This window comes from Amblyomma maculatum, chromosome 6 (assembly GCF_055883805.1).
Source record: "Amblyomma maculatum isolate TAMU_Amacu chromosome 6, ASM5588380v1, whole genome shotgun sequence".
In the NCBI taxonomy this organism is placed as follows: domain Eukaryota; kingdom Metazoa; phylum Arthropoda; class Arachnida; order Ixodida; family Ixodidae; genus Amblyomma; species Amblyomma maculatum.
In genome coordinates this window covers 178,354,439-178,371,090 of record NC_139349.1, presented here as the reverse complement: position 1 = coordinate 178,371,090, position 16,652 = coordinate 178,354,439, and positions in this window count along the sequence as shown.

Here is a 16,652-nt window from a genome sequence, read left to right as displayed (position 1 = left end):
AGTCGCGGCCAGTAATACTTCTCTTGGATTCAACGCAACGTGCGCGCAAATCTGAGGTGGCCTTCTGTAGGCTCATCGTGCAACGCCTGCAGAATTTCTTGCCGAAGGGTTTTAGGCACTACGAGAAGCTGCGCGGTCTTGTTGGGTGCGAAGTTCTTCACGAGGAGGCCATTGATTAATGTGAAGGATGATAAATATCGCCTGAACACACCAGGAGGGGAAGCGGTCTTTCCTTCCAAGTAATCGGCTAGCGCTTTCAGCTCAGGGTCTGATCGCTGTTGTTCTGCGAAACTGCTGGCGCTTACCGGTCCCAAAAAGGCGTCGTCATCATCGTCCTTCGGGGGAGCATCGACGGGAGCGCGGGATAAGCAGTCTGCGTCGGAATGCTTTCGGCCCGACATATAGACTACAGTCATGTCAAATTCTTGAAGTCGTAGGCTCCATCTGGCAAGGCGGCCGGAAGGATCTTTCAAATTAGCCAGCCAGCAGAGCGCGTGATGGTCGCTTACCACCTTGAATGGTCGGCCGTATAGGTATGGACGAAACTTAGAAGTGGCCCAGATGATTGCAAGGCACTCCTTCTCGGTTGTCGAGTAATTGACTTCGGCTTTTGTGCGGGACCTGCTAGCGTAGGCGATTACTTTTTCCTGTCCGGCACTCTTCTGGACGAGAACGGCTCCTTGGCCCACACTGCTCGCGTCGGTGTGAATTTTGGTCTCGGCGTTTTCATCAAAGTGGCCAAGTACGGGAGGGCATTGCAGGCGGCGCTTGAGTTCGTCGAAGGCTTCTCCTTGCGGCGCTTCCCATTTAAAAGGTACGTCCGCCTTTGTAAGCTGCGTCAACGGTTCGGCGATCCGCGAAAAGTTTCTGACAAATCGTCGATAATAAGCGCACAGCCCAAGGAATCGGCGCACAGCTTTCTTGTCGGCAGGCGGTGGGAATTGCGCGATTGCAGCTGTTTTCTCCGGGTCTGGGCGAATACTGTCCGTGCTAACGATGTGACCTAGGAACCGGAGTTCTTCGTAGGCGAAGTGACACTTCTCTGCTTTTAGCGTTAGTCCCGATGACTTGATGGCTTCCAACACTGTCTGTAGTCGTATTAGGTGGTCTTCGAAGTTTGATGAGAAGACAACAACGTCGTCCAAATATACCAAACAAATTTGCCACTTCAACCCTGCCAGGACTGTGTCCATTACTCGTTGAAACGTGGCTGGTGCGGAGCAGAGGCCAAGTGGCATCACCTTGAACTCATAAAGGCCGTCCGGTGTGATGAATGCGGTCTTCTGGCGATCTCTTTCGTCGACCTCAATTTGCCAATATCCGCTCTTCAGGTCCATCGATGTGAAGTACCTTGCATTGCAGAGTCGGTCGAGAGTGTCGTCGATGCGGGGAAGCGGGTAGACATCCTTATTCGTTATGCTTTTCAAGCGGCGGTAATCAACGCAGAAGCGAAGTGCGCTGTCTTTCTTCTTGACCAAAACGACTGGTGCCGCCCAGGGGCTGTTCGATGGCTGGATTACGTCATCACGCAGCATTTCCTCAGCTTGATCGCGAATGGCCTGGCGTTCTCGCGGCGATACACGATAAGGGCTTTGGCGCAGAGGTCGGGCGTGTTCGTCCGTTATTATGCGGTGCTTGGCCAGTGGTGTTTGTCGTACCTTCGATGACGATGAGAAGCACTCCCCGTAGCTTCGAAGCAGACTGAGGATCTGGTCTTTCCTGTTGTGGGTCAATGCCGGTTTGATGTCAAATGTGGGCTGACGGAATTGGTCCGGGGCGTCTTCTAGCGTTTGGTCGTGGAGGGCGAATACATCTTTGAGGTCCGCTAATTCGTCGAGAAAAGCGATGGTCGTGCCCTTGTTTAGATGCCGGTATTCTTCAGTGAAGTTTGTTACCAGCACCTGAGCTTGTCCTTTCCGGAATTTCGCGATGCCTCTTGCGATGCCGATACCTCGTTCCAAGAGCAATTGGATATTTCCTTCGACGATGCCTTCAGCGGTTTCAATGTCTGTGCTACCAACGCTGACGGCGACGCTTGATCGGGGCGGCACGGTCAATTCTCCGTCGAGGACGTTTAGAGCGACGTGTTGCGTCGAGGTTGTTATAGCAGGTATGGCTTTGTCTGCAGAGAGCTTGATGAGCTTGGATTGGAGGTCGATGATAGCCCTATTTTCGTTTAGGAAGTCCATGCCTAAAATCACGTCGCGGGAGCACTGCTGCAAGACCACAAAGCTGGTGGGGTAAGTACGCCCATTTACGGTTATTCTTGCAGTACACCGTCCCGATGGAGTAATCAGGTTGCCACCTGCGGTGCGAATCAGCGGGCCATCCCAAGCGGTTGTAACTTTCCTGAGATGGGAGGTTAACGGTCCACTGATGACTGAATAGTCAGCTCCGGTGTCTACAAGGGCAGTGACTCTGCGACCGTCGATATCAACTTCAAGGTCACTTGTTCGCGTCCTCGCATTACACGTGGGCCTTAGTGTCCGATCTCGGCTCCGTCGTTTCTTCAGGTCATGGCCGGGGCATACCGTTGTTACTTCGCTGGGCGGCGGTGTCTGCTTGCAGTCTGCTCGTGTTGTGGTCGATGACGTCGTGTGGAGCGGCAGTGAAATGGCTGCGTCGTCGTTAGTGGTCGTCGGCGGCGGAGGATGTTCGTCTTTTCGCCGTTGAGCAACCTCACCTCCAAGGGTTGCTCTATTTAGTTTCCCCTGCGCGGGCTTGGGGACCTTCCGTGCATACTCTCATCATAGGTACGTCCTGGCGACGCAAAGCGGGCCCTGTACGGGGATGGAGATCTGAACCGACGGCTTGGTGGCGCAATCTCACCGCTACGCAGGTAGTTGTCAATTTCTTGTGGTCGTTCACCTGGGCATGGTCGTGGAGCGTCGACTGCAAATCCGCGGAGACCGATTCGTCGGTACGGGCAGTGGCGCAGAATGTGGCCGGCCTCACCGCAGTGGAAGCATAATGGCCGGTTGTTTGCAGTCCTCCAGGCGTCGCACTTCCTGGGGTTTGGGGGTCGTTGGTAGGCTTGGCGGGCGGGGGCCAAGGGGCGGTTTTCAGGAACAGGGCGGTAGCGGCGAGGGCTGGGAATGTCATGACGTCGGGGCGGAGGGCGACGTAATGCACCAGCGTAGTTCATCGCTGTTGCTTCTTGTGCTGGAACAGTCGAAGCCGTCGCTTCAGGAACGCCCAGCGCCTGCTGAACTTCTTCACGGACGACGTCCGCGAGCGTCGCCACCTGGGGTTGTTGCGATGATGGCAACATTCGGCGGAGCTCCTCTCGCACGATCTCCCGGATTAGGTCCCGAAGGTTCTCTCCGCTTGCAGATGTGCTGGGGTAGTGGCATGGGTAGTTTGGTTGAAGTGGTCGCTCGTAGTGGCGCATCCGGGTATCCAACGTCTTCTCGATGGTCGATGCTTCACTCTCAAATTCTTCCACAGTTTTCGGCGGGTTCCGGACAAGCCCCGCAAAAAGCGACTCTTTAACGCCTCGCATTAAGAATTGCACTCTGTCATCTTCGGTAATGTTAGGGTCGGCGCGGCGAAACAGGCGTTTCATCTCCTCTACGTAGGCCAGGACGGGCTCGTTTGGTAGTTGAATTCTTGATTGGAGGAGGGCCTGAGCTCTTTCTTTTCTGACAGAACTTGTAAAGGCCATCAAGAACTATGCTTTGAATATCTCCCAATCCTTGAAAGAAGTCTCGTGATTTTCCAACCAAACTCGGGCATGTCCTTGAAGAACAAAGTATACCTGCCTGAGTTTCGCAGCGTCGTTCCAACCGTTGAATTCTGCCCCACGGTCGAAAAGGTCCATCCAGTCACCCGCATCTTCATCCGATCGTCCATGGAAGCAGGGAGGCTCACGGGGTAGGACGAAAACAACCGGTGCTGCAGGCTGGGCCATTGTCAGCGTCGATGCCTTCCGAGATCGAATGGGGTCAGGCAGCAGACCGTGTTCGGGTTGTAGGCCTTGAAGTCGGCGGCTGGCTCGGTGACCTGTAGGCTGGTCTTCCAGGGCGTCAGGAACACGGCTTGGGTCTTCGCTTGAAGGATCAAAGGCAGCACCTCCACCAGATGTCACGTAGTGGTGACGAGGTCGACGACACAAATGAAGGGTCGATGATTGCACTAAAGAAACTCTTTATTTGGGCTGACTTGCGCCCGCAAAAGAACTAAGCGACTCGGCGGCGGCGATAGAAACAAACGTGCCCGTCGATCGTCGAACAAAGAATGGCCGTCACACTCGGCAACGCTCAATTTAAAGGCTGCACAGAACAATCTAGATAACGTCGCAAACAGCTACCAACACGGGCTGGAACATTGTGGAAAGACACCCGAGTGGCCGGAACCTTCGAGACAGATCTCGGTGCATCTTTCGCTACAACAAAACTGATAAAGGTGTGACTTGCGACATCGAGCATTAACAAACAAAGATTACGGAACTGATAGGCGGTCCAGAATCAGAGTGATAAGCCTGTATGCCGGCGGCTGTTAAAAAACAACTACTGTTTGAAGGTTTCGCGGCAATATTGAGGAATTGAAATCTGTGAACAGCACAAGTGAGCCCTTTTTTAAATTTTCCTAATCGGCGCCCCGTTTCCTAGCACGCGCCTTCAGGGGAGGGCGTTGTCGGGAAGCGGCGACAATAGGAGAGCGGTTTCGCAGTAGCGCTTCGGAGGCGGAGGAAAAAACCAAAACAAGCAAAAAGGCGCATAAGCCGTGTGTGCACCGCGCCCCTCTCACTGCAAAGTAAACAACGTGCACGTGGGACACATTGTAGAAAAATTGACGGCCGGTATGAGGCGACCATATCGTCCGAGATATATCGCTCGCGAAGTGCTCGATCACGGCGCGCACTTTCTGGCGAAATGGGACAGGACGTCTGGTCAGCCTGTTCGGCAATTATAGCACTTTGTGTCTCACGTATCGTATGCATGAAGTGCACGTCATAGCCATCGTACAAAACTTGGAAACCGCGGCAGCGATCCACGTATTCTAATTCTATAGGAAACCATTTGGGAGTAGAAAAGAGCGACTTAATAAGATGTACGTGGTTCTTTAATGGACAATATGTATAAATGGACGGTTGAATCGTTACAGTAATGGAGTGTTGTGCTGGAATTGTTTACGGCCGTGAGCGCCTAATATTACTGATATTGCTCTTAGCGTCAAGTTCTGGCATTGACAACTCCATCCAAATAACCGACTGGCAGTGACAGGTTGCTTGCAGCTTTTGATGAAAGGGTAGCGCATCATGCTATTATTGCAGGCACATTTACTCGTTTTTTTACCTCTGTTTCTTGCAAATGAAACCTAATTTTGTTCCTTATGCCTAGGGACGCTGCACCTCTTACAGCCCCCACTGTTCAGTCGCTTTCATTAAACTTTCAAAAAGGAGGAAATGCGCATGCACTCATAGTATAGCCTGTCTTCCCGTTAACAGCTGCAAATAACACGCCACTGCTGCTCAGTAATTTGAGTAGGGTTTTCAATGGGGGTGACTGAGATGCCTAGTAATTGCTGCAATATTTATACCAACCACTGCTCTGAAAAAAAAAGTTAACACTGCAGCACAGTAGCTGCTGCATGCACCTTTAAACGTGCCTTAATTTTATAGCCTATTCTTATAGACGCAGGACCTCCTGCTATTGGCTTTGTTCAGTAAGCAACCATCTTTTATTGATTCAATTTCTATCTTTCCACCAATTTCTTGTTGCTCCGAGCGTGATCATTTGACTTTTTTTTCAATTCATATTATTTTATCGCCGGTGAATGATTTGGCCTACACATACGTGCTTTCATTTTTTTTAGATGCGCATCGAGAGTGTTTTCTACGTAGCAATGGATCGATTGAGGTGTATCACTGGTGCAAAAACCAACAGTTTGATACCCGCAGAAGATATGTCTCCTGTGGTTGGAAGGATAATAAAGAAGAGGATAATCAGTGGAAAAGCCTGTCTAAAAACTTACAAAATGGCACAGAAGCGAAATACTGATCAGGGTGAGTGTCTGATTACTTCTGTTGTCCCACTTCATTTGCAAGTTCATGTGACTATATATGAAGCACCTTAGCGTATTTTGTGGTATACTCGCTGAAAGTTGTGTAGACACTAAATTTTTCCTCGTTCAATTATTTTGAGTGGCGCACGAATTGGAATAAAGCGAAGTCATCCACACATCTAATGCCCGTAGACATTAGATGCGTGGATGACATAATTAATTCTGCTCCTATGTGAACATGCAAAATTTGTCGAATATATTAATATTGTTACGTCCCTACTGAAAAATCCTGTATAAAATTCGTACAGGAAATCGTATACAGGTTTACTGTACAGGATCTGGGATACAGGATAGGGGGCTATTTCGGCAAATTCCTGTACTGCCCTGGAAAGTCCGGAATGAAATCGCGCGTAGCTCTGATACCGGAATGGCCTGTATAGTTGATGGCCCTCGTTTCCGGAAAGAAACGCGTCGCCAGGGTGGAAAAAGCATGCAGCAATATAAAATAAAACGACTAAATTTAAAATAATAAATAAAATAAAAAAACATAAAAAGAATTTTACTACCGAATGTGGAATCGAAACTCGGTCCTTAAGGTCTCCACACGAGCACCTTAACACTACTCTACGGCGGATTATGGTTACAGAGGTTATTATTCGGTATATGTAGCTACTTTTCCTCTTTTATGTTTATTTTCCTTGGCAGTAGAATTTGTGGCCGTAATTCACCGATTGCCCTTTAAACACGCTGAATATCTTTGCAGGCTATCACGAGGGTTCACAACTGTGCCGTATCTTTATAATGCGTCGCTTTATTGAAGGCAAACCTCACGATATCATAATTTACTAGTGCTGATGTGTTTTTCATCGTCTACGGACGCTTGTAAGTTTTCCTACATACAGAGATATCCGGTGCACTAATACTTGTAATACTGGACGTTCTAGCTTCACGTGCTGCCAGCGGAGCATCGATGTCAATGAACACACTTCCGACTGAGCGGTTTCAATACGTAAACATTCGAGAACGCGTCGCCCGGTTTGCGGCTATCTGCGCATCTTTCTACGGTCAGCGATGTTTGTTTATTTTTTTCTGGAACAGTTTTTTGTTATCGCTAGCGAAACGATACGTTCGTGCTTCTACTTTCGTGTTATAGGCGGCAGATCTTCAGTCGCAGATATGAAGACGCACCGCAAGATCGTACGAGCTGCCGCGACTGTTGTACGCGCAAACGCGACGCGACGCGCGTATATGCTTGGTAGCGCACACTTCGACGGCTTCGCATTTTCGAGGTATTTGGGAAACGAAGCGTGCCCTTTATATACAGAACAGTTGTATAATATGTTTGGTATCATGCTTATTTAGTGCGCTGGTGTGTCCGGCATGGTCATTCTGGTTGAGATTCGTCGATCGGCCCGGCTTCTGTTCAGAAGCGGAATACTCTGCCCGGTATCAGTTCCAGAAATGACGCGTTCGTCCGGTTTCTGGGTAATTGATACAGGCTGAACACTACATAACACCGCTCGCTACATTTGAAAAAGAAAAAAAAGAAAAGAAAGAAAAAATAATTTACATGTGATTCGAACTTTGGTCTTCTCAGGCAGCAAGCACGCACTTTAACCACTACACCACGGCAGGACACGATGATGGTGGTTATATATCTGCTTATGTAGCCGAGATTGCTCAATTGAGCGATCGCCCTTTAAACACGCTGCATCTTTTTCCTGGCTATCACGAAGGGTTATCCGTGTCCCGCATCTCTACAATGTATCGCTTTCTTGCAGACAAACCTCCGAATGTCACAATTTACTAGTGCTGATGTGTTTTGTCATCGTCTTCGAACGCATGCAATTTTTGCTACATATAGATATATGCGGTGCACCAACACTTGTAACACTGCTTGTTTTAGCTTACCTGCTGCCAGCGGAGCCGCGACGTCAATGAATTTATTTCTGGCCAAGTGTTTTGCATGCGTAAACACTCGACGAAGCGACTTCCGATGTCCGGCTGACCTGTGCATATTTCGATGGTCAGCGATGTTTCATTTATTCTCGAGCGTTCTTTATCCGCGCTAACGAAACGCTACGTTCTTGCTTGCACTTTCGCGTTGAAGGTGGCAGATCTTCAGTCGCAGATTATGAAGATGCACCGGAAGATCGTACAAGCTGCAGCAACTGTTGCGCACGCAAAAACAAAACGCGATGCATGTATGTACTTGCTAGTGCACACATCCACGGCTTCATATCCTCTAGGTATGTACGAAACAACGCGTACTCCACATATACAGAAAAGTTTTAACGTATATTATGTATGGTTTAATGCTTATTTAGCGTGAAGGCATGTTCCGACGTGGTCATCCTGGCTGAGCTTCACGATCCGCCCGAGTTGTACTGAGAAGCGGAAATACTCTGTCCCGTATCAGTTTCATTCATATCGGATTTGTCCGGTTTCTGTTAAACCGGACATGACCTGTCCTGTATATGAGCTCAATACAGAACTGGTCCGCCCTGTTTCATATCCATACCGGACTGGGATGTCATGTATAAGTTTAATGGTCTGCCCTGTAATAATTCGATACCGGACTGGAGCGTCCGGATTGAGATTCATACCGGACATGACCTGTCCGATATAAACCCGTTTAAGCTTCATACAGGACTGGTCCGCCCTTTTTCATATCCATACCGGACTGGGATGTCATGTATAAGATGCATTCTGGAAATGGTCTGCCCTGTATAACTTTATACCGGATTGGACCGTCCGGATTGAGATTAATAACGGACATGACCTGTCCAATATAAACCCGTTTATGCTTCATACAGGACTGGTCCCACCGATATCAAATTTATACGGGATAATAAAGGACCAGTTCAAACCCGTTTGTCGTGATACGGGATTTTTCACTAGGGGTGGTTTGTACGCACGGGGGTTTTGCTTACAGGAATCGGTCCTAACAGGACAGCGGCGAAGCGTACAAACGTCCCTCCAGCCCTCGTTCTTCTTTCTTCACCGATCTACCCGACCGATCTTCATCTTCCGTGGACGTTCTGCGAAGGCGCGTGACATTTCCCTCCTCGCTGACGAAGCCCGTCGGGCGAGTTACAGAGAACCTCTGGAATGAAATCGCTTGAGGCGGGCTACATCCACCTCCTGAGACTGCCGTGACCATCGACCATTTGCAGTTATGCGTGCTATAACGTAATTCAAGTCACTGATGCGCTCTAACAACAGCAGTTTTTGACACAGACCACGCTTACGGAGAGATGTCCACAACCCCGCATAGTCACCAGGAACATAAGAAACTTGTTGGTGTCGGGCGTCGTAGCGGTTCTTAGAACATTGTTGTGAAGATAAAATTCGAACTATGGCCAGCTGGCGGGCTTCTTCAGCTCTGCAGAGTGTGGTAGCAAGAGAAGGTTCGTCATGAATGAAAAATGGCAGTATATATGGTGACGAGGGCACAGCGAGGCGTACGAGCATAGGTAGAAGGGGCTGTAGCCTGTAGTCTCATGTTGCGCTGTGTTGTTGCATGAGTATTGAACGGTAGAACGCCATTCCAGTCCTATGATATGCAGCGACGTACATAGCCAACATGGTGGTGAGCATCCTATTAGTTCATTCTACCACACCGTTCGTTTGGGGATGATATGGTGCGGAGTGGCGAAACCTGCAGGCACTGAGGCGAAGGCGTTCTTCGACGATGTCCTGTGTGAATTGGCGTCCACGGTCACTAATGGTGACTGCATTAGGGCAATGCCGAAGAATAACGAATCGAAGTAAAAAATTTGATACTTCAGACGCAGTAGCGGATGGTATCGCGGCTGTCTCACAACAGCGGGTTAATAATCCACGCACACAAGAATCCATCGGTTTCTTTTAGAGGACCGTGGGAAAGGTCCAAGAAGGTCAATGACAACTTGCTCAAATGGGGCTGTTGGAGGTGTGACTGGCCGCAGTTTTCCATGTGGACTTGAAGCCGACAGCTTAAAGGGCTGGCATTGCACACAGCTGGCTACATATCGCTCGATCGTTGAACGCATCCTCGGCCTGTAAAATCACTGCTGTGTGCGGTGGACCAGACGTGGCGTCATCATGCATCATTTCTGGAACATTATCGCGTAGGCTTTCCAGAACGACAAGAAGCATCCGCGCTCCCCCAGAGGCGAAATTCTTCTTGTAAAGCACTCCTTCGAGAATGCTAAATGCGTTCTTCATAGCATCTTTGGCGGAATCAGAGAGGTTGATGTGTTGTCTTTTCGTTGCTCGCTTCGGAAAACTCGGAGATCGGGGAAGGTTCGTGAAATTGGAGCGAAATATTCATCGAAATTGTTTACGTCGTCATCAATCGTTTGAAGCGGCAAACGCGAAAGACAATCAGCATCTGAGTGTTTATGGCCGCTTTTATGCACCACAGTAAAATTTAACTCTTGTAGGCGTAAAGCCCATCGAGCGAGCCGCCCACAGGGGTCATGAAGACTCACGAGCCAGCAAAAGGAATGGTGGTCGGTCACGATGGTGAAATCCTTCCCGCATAGATAGGAACGAAAGCGGTGTACAGCGAAAAAACCGGTGAGACATTCTTGCTCCGTAAGCGTGTAATTTCTTTCGCATTTACTCAACGAGCGGCTGGCATAAGCAACACGTGCTGATCGCGTCCATGGCGTTGTATAAGTACAGCGCCGATACCGACACCACTTGTGTCAGTGAGTACTTCAATTGAAGCTGATGGGCAGAAGGGGTGGAGGATGGGGCCCGAGGTGAAAAGAAACTTCAGATGACTGAAAGCTGAGTCACAATCACTGGTCCATTTGAATGGCGCATTTTTATAAGTAGACACGTGAGTGGGTAAGCGATGTCTGCAAACCTCGGTATAAAGCATCGAAAGTACGAGCACAGCCCCAAAAAGCTCTGCAGCGCTTTTACTGATTTGGGCACGGTAAAACTTTCGACAGCTTCAATTTTATTGGGATCTGGTCGAACACCTTCTTTATTAACTAAGTGACCGAGGAAAATTGTTTCACGATTACCAAAATGACATCTTTTTGCATTCAGTACAGGACCAGCTCGTTCCATGCAATCAAGTACAATATCCAGACGGCTGTTGTGCTCACTAAATGTTTTTCCAAAAATTACAACGTCGTTTAAATAACATAAACAAATTTGCCACTTTAGTCCACAGAGAATTGTATCCATAAGGCGCTCGCATGTGGCAGGTGCATTACATAATCCAAAAGGCAGAATGTTAAATTCATAAAGTCCGTCTGGTGTTACGAGTGCGGTTTTTTTCTTTATATGCAATGTGCATGGGGATTTTCCAGTAACCGGATCTCAAGTCAATAGAAGAAAAGCATGAAGCTGAATGCATACAGTCAATTGCGTCATCTATACGTGAAAGCCGGTAGGCATCTTTCTTCGTGGCTGCCTTTAAGCGGCGGTAGTCAACACAAAACCTCCATGTGTCATCTTTCATTCTGACAAGGATAACTTGAACTGCCCAAGGACTACAGGAGTCTCGAATAATGCCGCGCTTTTGCATGTCTTGAACGTGCTCATCTATTACCTTACGCTCGGTTTCTGAGACTCTATAGGGCTTCTGACGTATTGGAGGTGCGGACCCGGTGTTGATCGTGTGATGAATACGACTGGTAGGCAGTTGGAAAAAGGCGGCGGCAGTATCTAGCGATATGCCCCGCAATGCCACATCTGTAGCACATAGGTTGAGGGTGCCAGCGATCAGCATAAGAGTCCTCGCTAATAAAGTAGCGACGTTGGTGGTAGCCAGGCTCTCGCTGCTGACGACCCACGTTTACAGAGTATGCGGGCCTCCTTTCCGTCGGCTGGTGGTTATATAAGTAAGTCGGAGTGGAGAGGGCGGCAACAATTTTCTCCGGTGCACAACTCTGCCGCACATAGTCTTCACCACAGATGGTGTCCCTGGATCTTGACAATTCCTCGTGTACAATCTCTCGTATCATATCAGCCATTGAAACTCAAGGACAGGTTTCGACATTGGCTACAGGGGTGACATTGGCCAGTCCTCTGAATTTAGGTGTAATTCGTCGCAGCTTGAGAGCCTCACATGTTCTACAATGCTTTATAACATCAGCGGTGGTGCTCAGGCTCCCTTTACTAATAGGGAAATTATAAACGTCTTCCGCTATTCCTTTCAGGAGGTGGCCGACTTTCTTTTCTTCAAGCATAGTGGGATTGACCAGCTTGCATAGCTTTAAGGTGGCTTCGATGTACGCAGTACAAGTTTCTCCTGGTACTTGGGCCCGGTGAAGCAAAGTTTTTTCAGCGCGTTTCTTCTTTGCAGGCTCATCCCCAAAATATTTCTTGATCTCGCTTGTAAACATAGCCATGTACTTAATGAATCCTCGTGATTATCGAACCAGTCGAAGGCAGTGGCGGCAAGAAAGAACACCACGTTAGCCAGCTTAGAAGCGGCGTTCCAGCGATTGTATTTACTCATTCTTTCGTAGTGTTTCAGCCACTCATCAACGTCCTCCTAAGGTTTTCTAGAGAATGTACGCGGCTCTCGATAATGGGGCTAGTTGTTCGCCGTTAATGGTCCTGGCTGCTCGGTACTGCGGTCTTCAGACATGTCCGATGACATTGGGGGTAAGCCAGTGAGTCTACGGCTTCTTCGGTAGATGGAACGCTCCGTGATCGCTGCCCAAGCACCTCTCACCAACATGTTACGTGTTTTGTACGCACGGTGGATTTATTTACAGGGATCGGTCCAAACAGGACTGCGTTGAAGCGTACAAACTTCCCTCTGCCCTCGTTCTTCTTCTTCTTCTTCTCCCTCGTTATAATGGCACATACCTACAGTGGGGGATTGGCCAGAATTCATTGTAGGTGACATAATGTAATTGATAGTGTCGATGTGGCTGTGTGATAGATAACCTAATAATTAGAAGTTAGTGTTGCTGAAATAATTTGAAATTTGGAGGCGATAGTAATAGAAAACAATGAAAAAAGGATTTTGAATTGTAAAAAATAAAAATAATAATAAAATGAAAACAAAAAAGAGTACAATTCAGACAGATCAGCGTTAACACACGAATCTTCCAGTAGCAATATTTATGTAGTCTTTTTTCCCTCGTACTGTTGAAGAATAGAACAAGCTACCTTCTGATGTAACAATGTCCATTGAATCTATTGATAAATTGCTGGCGTTTTAACCATAGTCGTGTTTCATATTGGTGTATATTTTCTTGTTAGTGTTGAACATGTCTTATCGTAATTTGCTTCTCACTTGTGTTTAGTATGTTACTTTTGATGAATTCATATTTTATTGCATTGTATTCTTTTAGCACCTCCTGCTAGGGCCCAGCTAGGCCCTGCAGTATTTGGTAAATAAATAAAATAAATAAATATGACAATTATGAAGTAAGTCACACACCGGTTTTAGGGCATACCCTTTGACGGTTGCACCAAAGGAGAGGAGGGCAGGAACTATAAAAAGCAACCCTAGGCGAGCAAGAGGTATTTCTAAATGATTTCTTCTCTGAGTATAGGATACCTGCGGCAGGAGAGGATGTAATGTTGAATAGTTTCTACGTCATCACATGACGCACAAAGATTCGACGGCGTGAATCCAGAGCGACATAAATAAAGATCGAGGGAACAAATTCTACAACGCATGAGCGTCATGGAGACCTCACATTGCCTCGAGGTACAACATCGGACATTCCAATGGAAATTTAAATGGTCAAAATCTGTAGTCGCAAGGAGTGGCACATGGCTCAAGGTGTTTAACGTTTGAAACCGTTCAAAAACGGGATATATTTAGCAAAATAATATTGGGTACAACACCGGCAACAGGCCCATTGAGAACTGAATTTGCTATATAATCCGCCATTGTATTAGAAGCGATGCCGCAGTGTCCCGGAGCCCACTGAAAATGTACTTCCTGTAAATGTATCGGAAGGAAAAACATCAGGGTTTGTTTCCAAAGACGCATTTTCGAGCTTTCTAATGCTGCTAAGACTGGCACGTAGTCAGAGAGTATGATTACGTGAGTTTTGAAGGGAACGTTTTGACGGGCCAAATCAATTGCAAGCAATTCAGCAGTAAATATTGCTGTCTAATCAGGGATCCGTAGAGAAAAGCTCCAATCAAGTGCTTGGGAATAGATTCCTATTGCGGCTCTTTCATTCCGTTGTGAGGCATCTGTAAAAATAGCTACGTGTCGTGGATATTGTAATACATAATTTTGAAGGTGCCCATTTATTACAGTGGTAGTCAAGTGTTTTGCATTAGATGGCAACGACTGGTCAAAGCACAGTGCAGAAGTAGCTTGAACATTGCCAACACGTCTTACTGACATAAGCGAAACTGCAATTTTGGACAGCAAGGACTGAGTAAATATAAATTATGGTTGCTTATATTGCGGCCAATGATTATCTAGAAACTAAGCTTAGTTTGTAATAAAAATGGGAGAAGCCACTCCAGACAGAGATTCCAGTGCTCGTAAAAAGGTTCGTAGAGTGAGGAGCTCAAATCGAGAGTTCAAGTCCCGTACACGGGCCTCTGAATAGAGGACTGCATTTGAAACTGATTTTGGCGACCCCAAACATAGTTGTAAAGCGCGCCTCTCCAGTAGCAACAAAGGTCGTAGCTTGTATTTAGGACTGCCAGAGAAAAGAACACTGCCCAACTCCAGAATTGGTATCAAATATGTTTTATAGAGAAACAAAAGAGTATCTCTACGCATACCGAATTTCTTATGGCTAATTCGAATCTGGCGACCAAGGGCTCGCTCACCTTTCAGGCAATTACTTTTGATATGAGGCCGCCAGTCTAATTGGTAGTGGTATAATACACCCAAGTACTTTAAGGATTCAACCTGTGGGATTTGTGAACCGCAATACGCAAGGGCGATATAAACAGGGTGTGCCGGTGGGAGAACAAGTACTGAGGATTCCTTCACGTTAGGAATATATTTTACTTTACCCAGCCAAACTTCAAGGGCTTTCAAGTAGGCTTGGAATAATTGGCATAAAGAATGAACATCTCGTGCAGAAGAGAAAAAGGCAACATCATCCGCATGCACATACACTTTTATATTTGGATGAACAGGAATATCCCTCATTATTATCTTAAATAGCAATGGAGATAGTACCGATCCCTGAGGCACGCCTTTAGTTTGGTAATAAGTTTCAGAAGTTATAGAACCTCTAGTGGAAGCTGACAGATTTCCTGTTCTTATGCTCCAAGATTACCCCGGAAGGAGACTGCAGCCATCAAATTAGGAGACACCTGCTTCTGAGAAAGAGAGCCATGGCTAGTCTTGACCGCCTAGTAAAGAGCAGAGACATTATACTGCCAACCAAGATCCGTATAACTCGTCTTTCCAGTTGTGATGTATGGATGCGAGAGTTGGACTGTAAAGAAGGCTGACCGCCGAAAAATTGACGCGTTTGAATTGTGGTGCTGGCGAAGACTCTTGAGAGTTCCTTGGACTGCCAGAAGATCAAATCAGTCGATATTGTCTACCATAAACCCTGACTGCTCATTGGAGGGTGAAATTTTAAAGTTAAAGCTCAGCTACTTTGGTCATCTGATGAGAAGAGAGGAGTCGCTGGAGAAAGATTTGATGTTGGGAAAGGTTGAGGGTCACCGAAGAAGGGGAAGACCACGAACGCGATGGTTAGATGGCATCATCGAGGCGCTGCAGATGAAGTTATGTGATGTTAGGTATATAGTGAGAGACCGGAAAGCGTGACGTGATATGGTCCATAGGATCACGAAGAGCCGGATACGACTGAACGACCGAACTGAACTGAGTGCAGAAAAATTTCCTTTTGCTTAAGAATTCTTTTAGCCATGCAAAATTGTAAAACGGTGGCCTAATTTTGTTTATCCTAATCAACCGTATAGAGTGTTCCACACTGTCACAGGCTTTGGCGATATCCAGTGACCAATGCCGACACTTCTTTCTTTTTCATTGCTAACCTAAATCTGCTTTCCAAATCTGTATGAGCCGTCCAAATCGAGCACCCTTGACGAGATCCAATTTGTGCATCTCTAAATGCATTCAAGGTCATCACATGGTTTGTGAGGCGCAGGTCAACTGTGCGTTCGTTCAATAAGTTTAATTAGATTTGAAGTTAGAGAAATCGGCCGGATGTTATCCAAATCAAAACTTTTTTCGGATCTTTGAGGATTAGTATAAGTTTGGCAACTTTCCAGTCTTCAGCTAACCAAGCAGTTTTCAGGGAAAAATTTACATTATTCAACACTTCCGAGTTGTGGTCTTGCACTAAAGCTTTCAGCATAGCGACTGCAATACCGTCACAACCAGGAGCTGTAGGTTTCAAAGCAGCCACTGTACAATGCAATTCCGATGGTTCAAGTGCAATGAAATCAGCACGTGGCGTAGGTCGAAGTAACGGAACCACCGTTTTCGCTTGAAAGTGAATAGCAAGACAGTTCGCAATCTGTTCAAGTTTATCTTTTGCTTCATTGGGTGATAACATCTCTGACTCGGTTACATGCGGTGGAGATGAACTTTGGCTGCGTTCCATGAACCTATACAATGCCTTCCGATTAATTGGATTAAAGTGGATTATGAAGACGGCGCGAAAGGGACGAGGACAAGGAAGGAACACCGAAATAACAGGACAGGTGTTCCTTCCTTGTCC